Source organism: Pseudorca crassidens, chromosome 13, assembly GCF_039906515.1.
Source record: "Pseudorca crassidens isolate mPseCra1 chromosome 13, mPseCra1.hap1, whole genome shotgun sequence".
NCBI classification, from domain to species: Eukaryota; Metazoa; Chordata; class Mammalia; order Artiodactyla; family Delphinidae; genus Pseudorca; species Pseudorca crassidens.
Genome location: NC_090308.1, coordinates 31,104,612 through 31,118,152, shown reverse-complemented (window position 1 = coordinate 31,118,152; position 13,541 = coordinate 31,104,612). Strand labels below are relative to the sequence as shown.

The following is a 13,541-nucleotide window of genomic DNA, read 5'->3' as shown; positions in this document are numbered from 1 at the left end:
ACCTGCGTTTCATAGCCGCATACTGCTGATCTGTAACCGAAGAGTTGTTTGCAAAAGACAATGTTGAAATCATGAGTTATTTTTTTTCTCATTACATTCACTATAATTTCTGGGAATATGTTACCATGAGAAAAGATTTCATGTGGGAGAGAGGCAGAGAAGTAAGAGAGAGAGAGAGATGGAGGTGTGAGAAAGAGATTAATCAAGTTAATAACAAGCAAAGAAAAAGAGGCGTTATCCGAATTTGAAAGGAGTAAAATTTGCATAAATTGTCATGGAAGAAAAAGGGAGCTGGTGACAGTTAATGTACAGGAAGGACATTTGCTCTAGAATTATCTTACTACAAGCACTTTTTTTTTTTTTTTTTGTGGTACGCGGCCTCTCCCGTTGTTGTGGCCTCTCCCGTTGCGGAGCACAGGCTCCGGACGCGCAGACTCAGCGGCCATGGTTCACGGGCCCAGCTGCTCAGCGGCAATGTGGGATCTTCCCGGACCGGGGCACGAACCCGTGTCCCCTGCATCGGCAGGCGGACTCTCAACCACTGCGCCACCAGGGAAGCCCCAAGCACTTCTTAATGTCACTAAAAGAACTATATATGCGATTTTTCTTGGTCTGAACAAATCCTTTTATATACTGCTCTTTATGGCAGGCTGTATAGCATGAGTCAGAAATTCCAAAAGCATGATAACCTTCATCCTTCGTAGCACCTGCTCCAACATTATGCTAATCATTGGTTGATAGCCTTTAAGGCTGATACTTAAAGATACTTCCTACTGTTGTATCTAAAAATGTATAGTTACGATACCAGATTAAGTTGATGAGATTGTCATTACTTTTATTTTCAAACATTAATTTTGATTTCAAATTTTTCAGAAAAATAAATTCTAAACAGAGAAAGCATTATTTTTTTAAACAGCTTGAACATACATACTGATATTTAAAAAACTGAAAAATGTCATGCAAAGATATCACTTTCTAGTGACTTCAGGCTGTTGATAATATTCTAAGAACCCTTGTTAAATGTGATTTCTCTTTCACTGTTGCCAATTCATCTTCTTACTATTAGTTATGGTAGCCCTCATAACTAAGGAGCAGCTTCAATTTTCATTCAGAAGCACCACACTTACAAAGAGGAGGTTTCATTTTGTCTTCTTGTATTGTGATAAATATACAAAATATAAAATTTACCATTTAAATCATTTTTAAGTGACCAATTCAGTGGCATTAAGTATATTTACTATGTTGTGCAACCATCACCACAATCCATTTCCAGAACTTTTCCATCATCCCTAACAGAAACTGTACTCATTAAATACCAGCTAGCCATTCCCCATGACCACCAATTCCTAGCAACTTCTAATCTATTTTGTCTCTATGAATTTGCCTATTCTAGGAATTGCATATAAGTGGAATTATACAAAATTTGTCCTTTTGTATCTGGCTTATTTCACTTAGCATAATGTTTTCAAGGTTCATTCATGTTGTAGCATGTAACAGAATTTCTTCTTTTTCAAGGCTCAATAATATTCCATTGTGTGTATAAACCACAGTTCGTTTATCCATTCATCTGTTGATGGACCTTTGGGTTGTTTCCACCCTTGGACTGTTGTGAAAAATGCTGCTATGCACATTGGTGTACATTGTTTTGTTTTAAAATATGATAGTGTTTATTTTCTCTAGAGATTCAAGGAGATTTTTAAAAATATTTATTTATTTATTTTGGCTGTGCCAGGTCTTAGCTGCAGCAGTCAGAATCTTCGCTGTGCCATGTTTAGCTGCGGCATACGGATTCAGTTATGGCGTGCATGTGGGATCTAGTTCTCCGACCAGGGATTGAACCCAGGCCCCCTGCATTGGGAGCTCGGAGTCTTACCCACTGGACCACCAGGGAAGTCCCTCGAAGAGTTTTGTAAATTAACTGTTGCTTGGCCTCTTGTTAAATATAGCCCCACATTAAACCTTAAAATTCACAGCAGGTAGTGGACAATTTTGTATAGGCCAGTGTAGGATGGTTGGACTGTAGCCTGCACCTCTGAGGCTGCACATTACAATTTAAAAATACTGAAGCTTCAATCCTTGAACCAGAGCAACCAAATTAGAAGCTGGAGATGAGCTAAGGCATTGGTATTTTTCACCCTTCTCCCCCATGATTCTATTGTGCAGACAGGGCTGAGAACACCTAATCTAGGGTAATCTGATATCAGTCATCAGAGCGGCAAGTCTAAGCTAGGCTCCCACTGGAGCCCTCAGAGAACTAAGAGGAAACCTTATTTTATAGCCCATGTTCTCTATAATTAACCACAATAATATCACTCAGCTCCTACAAGAAATTAATTCATTTCACTAATTATGGCTACCAACTAAGGCTTGGATCAGAGCATTAAAGAACGAGTGGTGGGGCTTCCCTGGTGGTGCAGTGGTTGAGAGTCCGCCTGCCGATGCAGGGGACACGGGTTCGTGCCCCGGTCCGGGAAAATCCCACATGCCACGGAGCGGCTGGGCCCGTGAGCCATGGCTGCTGAGCCTGCGCGTCTGGAGCCTGTGCTCCGCAACGGGAGAGGCCACAACAGTGAGAGGCCCGCGTACCGCAAAAAAAAAAAAAGAAGAACGAGTGGTGGATTTCCTTGGTGGAGCAGTGGTTAAGAATCTGCCTGCCAGTGCCTGGAACACAGGTTCAACCCCTGGTCCGGGAAGATCTCACATGCTGCGGAGCAACTAAGCCTGTGCACCACAACTACTGAGCCTGTGCTCTAGAGCCCGTGAGCCACAACTACTGAGCCCGCGTGCCACAACTACTGAAGCCCACGCTCCTAGAGCCTGTGTTCCGCAACAAGAGAAGCCACCGCAGTGAGAAGCCCGCGCACCACAATGAAGAGTAGCCCTGGCTCCACGCAACTAGAGAAAGCCTGTGCGCAGAAGTGAAGACCCAACACAGTCAAAAATTAATTAATTAACTCACTAATTTTTTAAAAAAGGAATGAGTGGTGGCCTCTGAAGCCAGGATAACTGTGCCAGTAAAAATAAGACAGTGATTCCCCAAGGGAAAGGTGAATGTCTTATCCTGTGTTATGGACTGAATGTTTGTGTCCTTCCCAAATTCGTATATTAAATCTCCAACCCCTAATGTAATGGTTTTTGGAGATGGGGTCTTTGGGAGGTAACTAGGTTTAAATGAGGTCAACAGAGTCAGGCCTGGGCCAATGGGATTAGTGCCCGTACAAAAGAGGCACCAGAGAGCTTACGCTCCCTCTCTGCACACACACCGAGGAAAGGCCACGTGAGGACATAGCAAGAAGACGACTATCTACAAGCCAGGAAGAGAGTTCTCAGTATGAACCAACCCTCCCAGACTTTGATCTGGGACTTCCAGCTTCTAGAACTATGACAAAATTAATTTCTATTGTTTAAACCACCTAGTCGATGGTATTTTGTTATGATAACCCAAGCAGACCCTGTGGGTATCCTACTCACCCTTCAAAGCAGAGCCTGAGTAAAAAAGAAGAGAAAGCCAATAAAAGATGCTATCTTGCCAGGGCCTTTCAAAGAGCCTCAGAATTGTCCATTAAGGGAAGGAAGAGGAGCCTAGGACCTACTGGCTCCTGTCCCACACCAGCCAAGGGCTGTCCCCTGAAGCGTAAAACTCTCACACTTCCAGTCTGCATTTCCTTGAATGCCAGATAGGTCTTTGTAGACATTTCACCCTATGCTATCAGGGAAGCCCCAAGGGAAAAATGGGAGTTAAAGTAACTGAGGGGACTTCCCTGGTGGTCCAGTGGTAAAGAAACAGCCTTCCAATGCAGGGGACACGGGTTCGATCCCTGGTCGGGGGGAGGGGGGGAATTAAGATCCCACGTGCCGCGGGGCGGGGCAACTAAGCCCACACGCCACAACTACTGAGCTCGTGTGCCTCAACTAGAGAGCCCACATGTCGCAAATTACAGAGCCCACTTGCCCTGGACCCTGAGTGCCACAACTAGAGAAGAGAAAACCTGCATGCCACAACTAGAGAGAAGCCCGCGAAGAGCCTGCACACCACAACTAAGATCCCACATGCCGCAACGAAGATCCCGCATGCCGCAACGAAGACCCAACGCAGCCAAATAAATAAATAAACGTTTTAAAAAAAAGAGCAACTGAGGCAAGGTGCTAACTGCAGGTGCTAACTGCATGAAGCTGTTTGCTACAGCAGTGGAGTAAAAAATGTGCAAAATCACTTGAGGCAGGGAACAAGGGATGTTCAGTGCAGGGAATTTCTGGAGACTCTATTCAGGCCTATGGATTCCAGTGCCCACTCCAAACTCCAGTCACAGCCTTCACCTGAAGGTCCTCCCTCCATTCCAAAGCTTGGATGACTAGTGTCTGATTTTAGTACGAGAGCTGATAGATTTTCTCACCATACACCATTTATCTACCTTCTATCATGCTATCTACAAGTGTATTTCCATAATTTTGGAAATACAGGTGTAATGGTTAAGTTTGTGTCAACTTGCCTGGGCCATGGGGTGCCAAGATCTATAGTTAAGCATTATTTCTGGGTGTCTCTGTGAGTATGTTCCTGGAGCAGATTCCCCTCCGGAAAGGGTACCAATTCCGACGTGGTAGTGGAATGATAGCTACCTACCTAAGTAGGTAGCTATCATCCAGGAGCTCCTACGCCACCTTGATGTCCTAAATTCAACTCGATTCTGACACTGTCTACTCAGAGAGAGCATCTGATCCCAGTGGTTAAGGGTTCAGTCTTGCAAGCTGCCCCTCCCCCTCTGGATGCCAATCACAAACCCAGATTATCACCTATGCTGCTGACCAACTGACCGTAGATTGGAGGTTCCCACAACCTCTTCCTCAGGTTTGATTAATTTGTTAGAGCAGCTCACAGAACTCAGAGAGACACTTTACTTACTAGATTACCAACTTGTTACAAAGGATATTAGAGGATGTGAACCAACAGCCAGATGAAGAGATACAGAAGGCAAGGTAAATGAGGGAAATGGGGCTGAGTTTCTCTGTCCTCTCCAGGCACACCACTCTCCCTGCATCTCCAGCCTGGTGTTCACCAACCAGGAAGCTCTCTGAACCCTCTTCTTTGGGGGTTTTTATGGAGGCTTCATTACATAGACATGATTAATTAAATCATTGGCCATTGGTGACTAAAGTCAAATCTCCAGCCTCTCTCCTCTCCCAGGAGACCAGGGGGTGGGACTGAAAGTTCCAAACCTCTAATCACATGGTTGACTCCCCTGGCTACCAGCCTTACCTTCCCCACCATCTTTAGTGGATTTCCAAAAGTCACATCATTAACATAAATTCAGTTGTGGTTATGAATAACAGGACACCCATTTCACCTTCATGGCTCTGAAGCAACTTCAGGAACTGAGGACAACAGATCAAATATTAAACAAAAGATCCTTCCTTTTCTCTTATCACTCAGGAAATTCCAAGGGTTTTGGGAGCTCTGCGCCAGAAATGGGGACAAAGCTGCCCCCCTCTTCCACACACACACACACACACACACACACACACACACACACACACACACAATTTTTAAATCCAAAATGTGTTCATTGGAATGGTTTCCCACTCACCTTAGTTCAGGGTGCTTTCAGGGCTGCTTCTGTCTACAGGAGCATTCTTCCGTAGACCTTGCTTTTTTCCCTGTAGGCTGGCAGAGGACAGTGGAACAGGCAACACACAAAACCACCATTTGCGCATGGCTGAAGATGGTGGTGATTTTATAGAGTCCTGGTCATTCCACACCCATGAAGTAGGAACTGGGGCTCTGTACCAGGTGCTGCTTCTTGTGATTCCTCTTCTCCTCTTCTGGAGAGGAATGAAGGAGGTCGTTTGCAAGAGGTATGTTCTTGTGGGGGAGGTCATCACCACAGGAAACTATATTTCTTATTATAAATCACAATATCACACCTCCCCTAAGTAGGTAGCTAACATTCAGTCCTATTAAGGGCCTGAATAGAATGAAAAGGTGAAGGAAGAAAGAATATGCTTTCCCTGCCTTACTGCTTGAGCTGGAACATTGGTCTTTTTCTGCTCTAGGACTGGGACTTCCACCACTGGCACTTCTGGATCTTAGGTTTTCAGACTCGGACTGGAACTATACCACTGGCTTTCCTGGGTCTCCAGTTTGCTGACTTCAGGGCATGGGACGTCTCAGCCTCCATAATTGCATGTACCAATTTCTTATTAAAAACTCATATATATACACATATTATATACGTGTGTGTGTGTATATATATATATATATATATATATATATATATATATATTTCCGTTGGTTCTGTTTCTCCAGAAAGCCCTGATTAATACACAGGTCAGTTATTTAAAAAACAACAACAACCACAACAAAAAATAGAATCCAAGTATAGAGAGTTGTATGGGAAGAAATTCAACTTTCAGACAACATAAGGCTAAGAACTATGATGAATCTGAAGGGATCATGTCTTTATTTTTCATTTTTTTGTATGCAGTCATTCAGATCCTTCCCCTACGGATTGCTGAAATTACTCATCTAAGGAGAGGTAGGTCTACTCCATCGGGATATGGAACCCACATAATACTGTCTCATCTTTCTAACTCTTGGTATGAAAATATTTTAAATTGAGTTTTATACTTATTTTAATATTATATTACCCGCATCCTTCATGTTCATCTACAACTGTATTTTCTTTCATAGATAGTCATTTCATTGATCAGGGATTGACAATTTATGGTCCATAGCCTGTTTTGCATGGTGTGCAAGCTAAGAAGGGTTTTTACATTTCAAATGGTTTTTAACAAATAAAAAGAATAGTATTTTGTGGCACATGAAAATTATCTGAAATTCAAGTTTCAATGTCCATAAATAAAAGTTTATTGGAACACAGCCACATTCATTCATTTATGTACTACCCATGGCCGCTTTGGCACTGTCATGGAGAGTTAAGTAGTTGCAACAAAAACCATAAAGGCCCTGCAGAGCCTAAAATATTTGGTCCAGCGGTTTCCAGAAGTCTGCTGACCCCTGTCCTAGATGGCAAAAGGATGCCTGTTTAGTTTCTTTTGTATATTATCTAACCTTTCTAATGAAGGTTATGTGCCACTAGCATTGGTTTTGACCAGGCCACTCAAAATCTATTATGTAGGAAAGGAATCTAGCACATAGGGTGTGTATAATAAAGGTTTATCAGACAAATTAGTAAATTAGTAACTCCGATGAATTTGGAAGCTTGCAGCCTCAGCAAGAAGCTAAAGAAAGGCATACTTATTCCTGCTGCATATTTGCACACAGCCTGATGATGGATAATTCAAGAAGCACATCCATATCCAAGATTACAACTCTTTCCCAACAGATTTGTAGGATGTTAAAGTCGGGGAAACAAACACCCTGTTACTAGAGACAGTATCATAGAATAATAGAACTGGTACCCGAAAACAGTCTCTTTGTTGGTGTCGAGCCAGAAGATACAACCAAGCCAAAGAGTGGGAGAAGGAAGGATTTATTACTTGCAGCAATCAAGGAAAACACCTGGGATCTTTCTTAGAGCAGCGTCTCCCCAAACAGGAAAACTGAGGAAGCCTTAAGCTAAGGGTGTATGCATATTCATGAAGGGGCCTGAGCAGAGCAGAATGCAGCATAGAATTGGGGCAAAGGTCAACAGAGTCCAAGCCTTAGCAGACTGAAGTCTGGAAGGTCAACATCTTCATTCCATCCCCCACCTGGGTGGGGACTTTAGTTCCTGCAGAAGTCTAAGACTGTATCAAATTGTTATGCATATGCCTTGAGGAGGAACTAGGACTCTTTTATTGCTGAACTGTTTCTTAACTGCTTTTCTTTTGCGTTTGAATGCCCTTACTTCCCTTAAGATCACTGATTACTGAGACCTATTCAAGGGAAAGCACTGTAGCCAGGCTAAGATCACAAAATGACTTAGGGCAAAGATGGCTTCTCTTATGTCAAGAAAGCCATTCCTGGTTTTCTTTCTCTGGGGACCTCCTAAGTTATTTGCTTACAGAATGGAGGAGGGAAGCATTTCATACAGCTTCTGAATTTAAGCAGGACTGTATTTGAATCATTTCCAAAAGATGTTTGATCTGTAATAATCATAATAATAATCCATAGACACTTTACAACTTCCTGTGGTTATTTCAGAACGTCACAAATAAACTGTTATAAAGTACTTCCTTTTCTTCAGTTTTATTCTTCATGTAGCAATATAAACATATTATTTTGCCATAAAGTTTTGTAGTTGTGTCTCCCATCTTCCCAGTCATCTTATTCTCAGTTTGGGTGCAGTGCTTGGTATATTTTTTTGTGTTTAAAAGTTATCACCGGGCTTCCCTGGTGGCGCAGTGGTTGAGAATCCGCCTGCCGATGTAGGGGATACAGGTTCGTGCCCCGGTCCGGGAAGATCCCACATGCCGCGGAGCAGCTGGGCCTGTGAGCCATGGCTGCTGAGCCTGCACGTCCAGAGCGTGTGCTCCGCAACGGGAGAGGCCACAACAGTGAGAAGCCCGCATACCACCAAAAAAAAAAAAAAAAAAAAAAAGTTATCACCACCGCTATGTAACCATCCCCAATGCTCATAATGATTGGAATTAATAAATTGTCTGGTAAGAATAATGGGCTTGGAGTCTAAAAATCAAGATGTGTTCCGGCTTAAGATGGTTCCTATTATATAGTGGGTGTTTGGTGAATATTTGTTCTCTTCGGTCTTTTTCTCTGTGAAGCTGGGTGATTTATTGACTCTGAGCCTCAGTTTCCTTAACTATGAAATGTGAGAAGAAAACACTTTCTGGGATGATACGGATATTGAAGACTCTAACCCTATGAAACATTATATAATTATAAATTATTATAGGGAAATGAGAATTCAAAAATATAAGAAAAACGTCTACAAATGGCACTACTAATTAAAAGATCAGAGAGTCAACATTTGCCATTGTCTTTTCTCCACCCACATCTAGATTTTGAAGTGAGTGTGTTTACTCGACAAACAGAGAACTCTGGGTCTATACTGTAGACCAGCCTCTCTTCATTCAGGTCAATATGGCATTTCAGCAGTGACGCCCAGCGAATTGCAAATGAGGGTCCTGACTTGTGCTGAAATTTGCATTGGAGTTGTTTCAGAACAGGCAAACAAACAAACAAACAAAATTTTTAAATGTGCATCATTAGAAGTAATAACAAATTGTCAATCAAATATGGGAAATAACTTTGTCCAATCATGTAAAGAATACACAGATTTTTGTAAACAGTTTTTAAATTTAATTTTATTATTATTTTTTTATCAGAGATTGAAAGCAGCACAGCTCTGGCTATTTTATACTATAATGTGAAGACTGAGGGGGAAAAGTCCAGTTAAATAGTTATTATTTCAAGTCTCAGGAAAAAGTATTTGGCTTTAATGCTTATAAATACGTTTTAGTATTTACTTTTAGAAGTAAACTTAAAACTTTGTTTTATTGCTATTTATCTTTATTTGAGGGTGATATTTTGGCTGATCAGTAAGGTCTCTGTCCCAATTTTTCAGTTTGGTGTCGTAAGGTGAAAGCAGTCATAGATGATGCATAAATGAATGGGAACCGGCTAGGATCCCATTCAACTTTGTTTACAAAACAAAAAATGACTCTTATTCTTTGCTAATAAGTAAAGACCGAAAACAGCTTACTTTTACCCAGCAGTACACAAGAGTCCTGTCCCAAGGCTATATCAGATCTCCAGCTCTCTGTCATAATCTAGTCCACAGGGAATTTGATAGTCTTGTCACACCACAGGACTTCACACTGGTCCACTGTATATTAGTGATGTAATGATGATTGGAACAAGTGAGAAGAATTCACAGGTACCTTTATGTTTCTTAAGACCTCTGCCAGAGGGTGGGAGATAAACTCCTAAGAAATCAGGGCGTGCTAACTTGGTAAAGTGCCTAGGAGTCCAGTGGTTCCAGGCGTGTCCAGTTACCCAAGGGAAAGATTAGATTTCTGCAACTTGCATCTGCAGCCACAAAGAAACAATCTCTAATGTATACTTCATTTAGTCTCAGAACATTATCTGACTACCCTTAGGGTAATCAGTCATATCTTATTTGTTGGTACTTAGCACCATTTCCAATCCCTTTGATTCTCTCCCTTTCATTCATTGCAGGGACTGGATGAACGAGAACTACATTTTCCAAGTAGTTCCTTGCCAGATGGCTTACAAATACAGTTTAGATTCAAGAGAGATAGAAGCCATTCTCTTTCGTGGCAGTGGCCGTGGACGTGTGAATTTAAGATGGGACTTTTTGCAGCAACTTCCATATTTCCTGTCCAGCCTGTCACCCCAGGGCGGCAGGGCAAAGAGGATTATTGATTTCGGTCCCTTTCATCTTCCTGACTTCCGTATGAAAGCAAGAAGTTTCAGATTCAGTTTTAGTGAATCTGAAAGCTGGTGGTATCTCCTCTGACTTTCACCCCTTAAATCCTTTCAAAAGTTTATAAGTACCTATTTCTTGGTATTAAATGCCTTTAGCTTTAAATATTTAAATTGCTTTCTATTTTCTTGACTGAGCCTTGACTGTGTACAGAAACAGGATCTAATTCATTTTTGCATTTTCTATAATTCTCAACAAATATTTGTTGATGGAGTGCAGCAGGATGACTGACGAGATCTTTTGTATATATAACCACATTCCAATCATTTTATTTGTCATGAAGCCCTTTCTGGCATTGTTATATTTCTCATAATGGTACAGATCATTATTGTTTGCGTCGAAAGCTCAAGCTAACAGTCTTCCCAAGGGATTAGTACAGAGTATTATCACTCACTGCCATCTGGCTGTCTGATATAAAGAAATAAACAAGATCTTAGTTGAGATAAACAGTCCTTGCTGGTTTAACATCATGTACAATTTGATCCTATGTTCTAGGGGCACTTGGGTACCATCGCTTAGTAAATAACCTCAAGAGCATAGGTAATGTAAAATAATTAGAAAATGGTGTGTTTTAAATATTTATTATCTTTTTTCAAATAAAATCTTATTGAGATATAACTCATATACCATACAATTCATCCATTTAAAGGATAAAATTCAATGATTTTTAATACATTTATAGAGTTGTGCAGCCATCACCACAATCTAATTTTAGAATATTTTCAACATTCCAAAAAGAAACCCTATTACCATTAGCAGTCATCAACCCTTCCCCTGCCTCCCAGCTATAGGCAGCCACAAATCTACTTTCTGTTTCTATGGATATGCCTGTTCTGAACATTCCTAATTTCTCCACATGCTCACCAGTATCTGTTGTTGTTTGTATTTTGATTATAGACACCCTAGTGGGTAAGTACCTCATTGGGGTTTTGATTTGCATTTCCTCAATGGTTAATGATGTTGAAGATCTTTTCATGTGCTTATTGGCCATTTGTATATCTACTTTGGTGAAATGTCTATTCAAATCATTTATCTTTTAATTGGTTTTTTGTTTTTATTATTATCGAGTTACAAGAGTTTTAAAAAACATATTCTGGATACAAGTCCCTAACCAGATTTATGATTTGCAAATATTTTGTCCCACTGTATGGGTTGCATTTTCACTTTCTTAGAAGTGTCCTTTGAAGCATTAAACTTTTAAATTTTGATGCAGTCTGATTTATCTACTTTCTTTCTTTTGTCATTTTTACTTTTCGTGTCATATTTAAGAAATCATTGCCTAAGGCACAAAGATTGATCCTTATATTTTTTTTCTAAGAGTTTTATACTTACCATCTTTTAAAATTTATCTAACTATAATTTTTATAATTTAATTTTTTTCTTTTACTTATTTATTGTAACATCTTTATTGGAGTATAATTGCTTTACAATGGTGTGTTAGTTTCTGCTTTATAACAAAGTGAATCAGTTATACATATACATATGTCCCCATATGTCTTCCCTCTTGCACCTCCCTCCCTCCCACCCTCCCTATCCCACCCCTCTATGTGGTCACAAAGCACCGAACTGATCTCCCTGTGCTATGCGGCTGCTTCCCACTAGCTATCTATTTTACGTTTGGTAGTGTATATATGTCCATGCCACTCTCTCACTTTGTCCCAGCTTACCCTTCCCCCTCCCCATATCCTCAAGTCCATTCTCTAGTAGGTCTGCATCTTTATTCCAGTCTTGCCCCTAGGTTCTTCATGACCACTTTCTTTTTTTTTTTTTTCTTTAGATTCCATATATATGTGTTAGCATTTGGTATTTGTTCTTCTCTTTCTGACTTAACTCTGAATGACAGTCTCTAGGTCCATCCACCTCACTACAAATAACTCAGTTTTGTTCCTTTTCATGGCTGAGTAATATTCCATTGCATATATGTGCCACATCTTCTTTATCCATTCATCTGTTGATGGACACTTAGGTTGCTTCCATGTCCTGGCTATTGTAAATAGAGCTGCAATTAACACTTTTTTTTTTTTTTTTTTTTGTGGTACGCGGGCCTCTCACTGTTGTGGCCTCTCCCGTTGTGGAGCACAGGCTCCGGACGCGCAGGCTCAGTGGCCATGGTTCACGGGCCCAGCCACTCCGCGGCATGTGGGATCCTCCTGGACCGGGGCACGAACCTGTGTCCCCTGCGTCAGCAGGTGGACTCTCAACCACTGCGCCACCAGGGAAGCCCTGCAATGAACATTTTAGTACATGACTCTTTTTGAATTATGGTTTTCTCAGGGTATATGCCCAGTAGTGGGATTGCTGGGTCATATGGTAGTTCTACTTTTAGTTTTTTAAGGAACATCCATACTGTTCTCCATAGTGGCTGTATCAATTTACATTCCCACCAACAGTGCAAGAGGGTTCCCTTTTCTCCACACCCTCTCCAGAATTTATTGTTTGTAGATTTTTTGATGATGGCCATTCTGACTGGTGTGAGGTGATACCTCATTGTAGTTTTGATTTGCTTTTCTCTAATGATTAATGATGTTGAGCATTCTTTCATGTGTTTGTTGGCAATCTGTATATCCTCTTTGGAGAAATGTCTATTTAGGTCTTCTGCCCATTTTTGGACTGGGTTGTTTGTTTTTTTGATATTGAGCTGCATGAGCTGCTTGTAAATTTTGGAGATTAATCCTTTGTCAGTTGCTTCATTTGCAAATATTTTCTCCCATTCTGAGAGTTGTCTTTTCATCTTGTTTATGGTTTCCTTTGCTGTGCAAAAGCTTTTAAGTTTCATTAGGTCCCATTTGTTTATTTTTGTTTTTATTTCCATTTCTCTAGGAGGTGGGTCAAAAAGGATCTTGCTGTGATTTATGTCAAAGATATAATTTAATTTTTAATAGTAGCTGGGCTTAATCACCAGCTTTCAAAATTCCTGAAGTTCAACAATTGGCTATTGCAATTGTAATTTGGTATGAGTCAGCTCCAGCACACCATTGGTACTAGGAATATACCTTGCTGAGTGGTCCTAGAAAAAAGACAAATTAAAACTCTGATGTCGAGACTAATAGGAGAAAGATGCTGCTGGTCATTCACCCATGAAGGCAGGAGTGCCCAGGGGAATCTAACCCTGCTCTGAAAACAGATCTTCCTAACGGC

At 40.9% G+C, this 13,541-nt stretch overlaps 1 long non-coding RNA gene across 7 annotated transcripts in view; it reads right to left on the bottom strand.

Annotated features, from left to right (window-relative positions):
* Nucleotides 1-13,541, bottom strand: part of LOC137204539 (uncharacterized) — a 41,395-nt gene that overhangs the window by 16,461 nt on the left and 11,393 nt on the right. For 5 of the 7 annotated variants that reach the window (XR_010933689.1, XR_010933687.1, XR_010933690.1 and 2 more), the window contains exon 3: nt 5,583-5,817. The exons of 1 other annotated variant lie outside the window; for it this stretch is intronic. This is a non-coding gene — a long non-coding RNA (uncharacterized lncRNA). Of the gene's footprint in view, nt 1-5,582; nt 5,818-12,156; nt 13,411-13,541 lie in introns of those variants that run through there. One more of the 7 variants, XR_010933688.1, reaches the window with a different exon arrangement.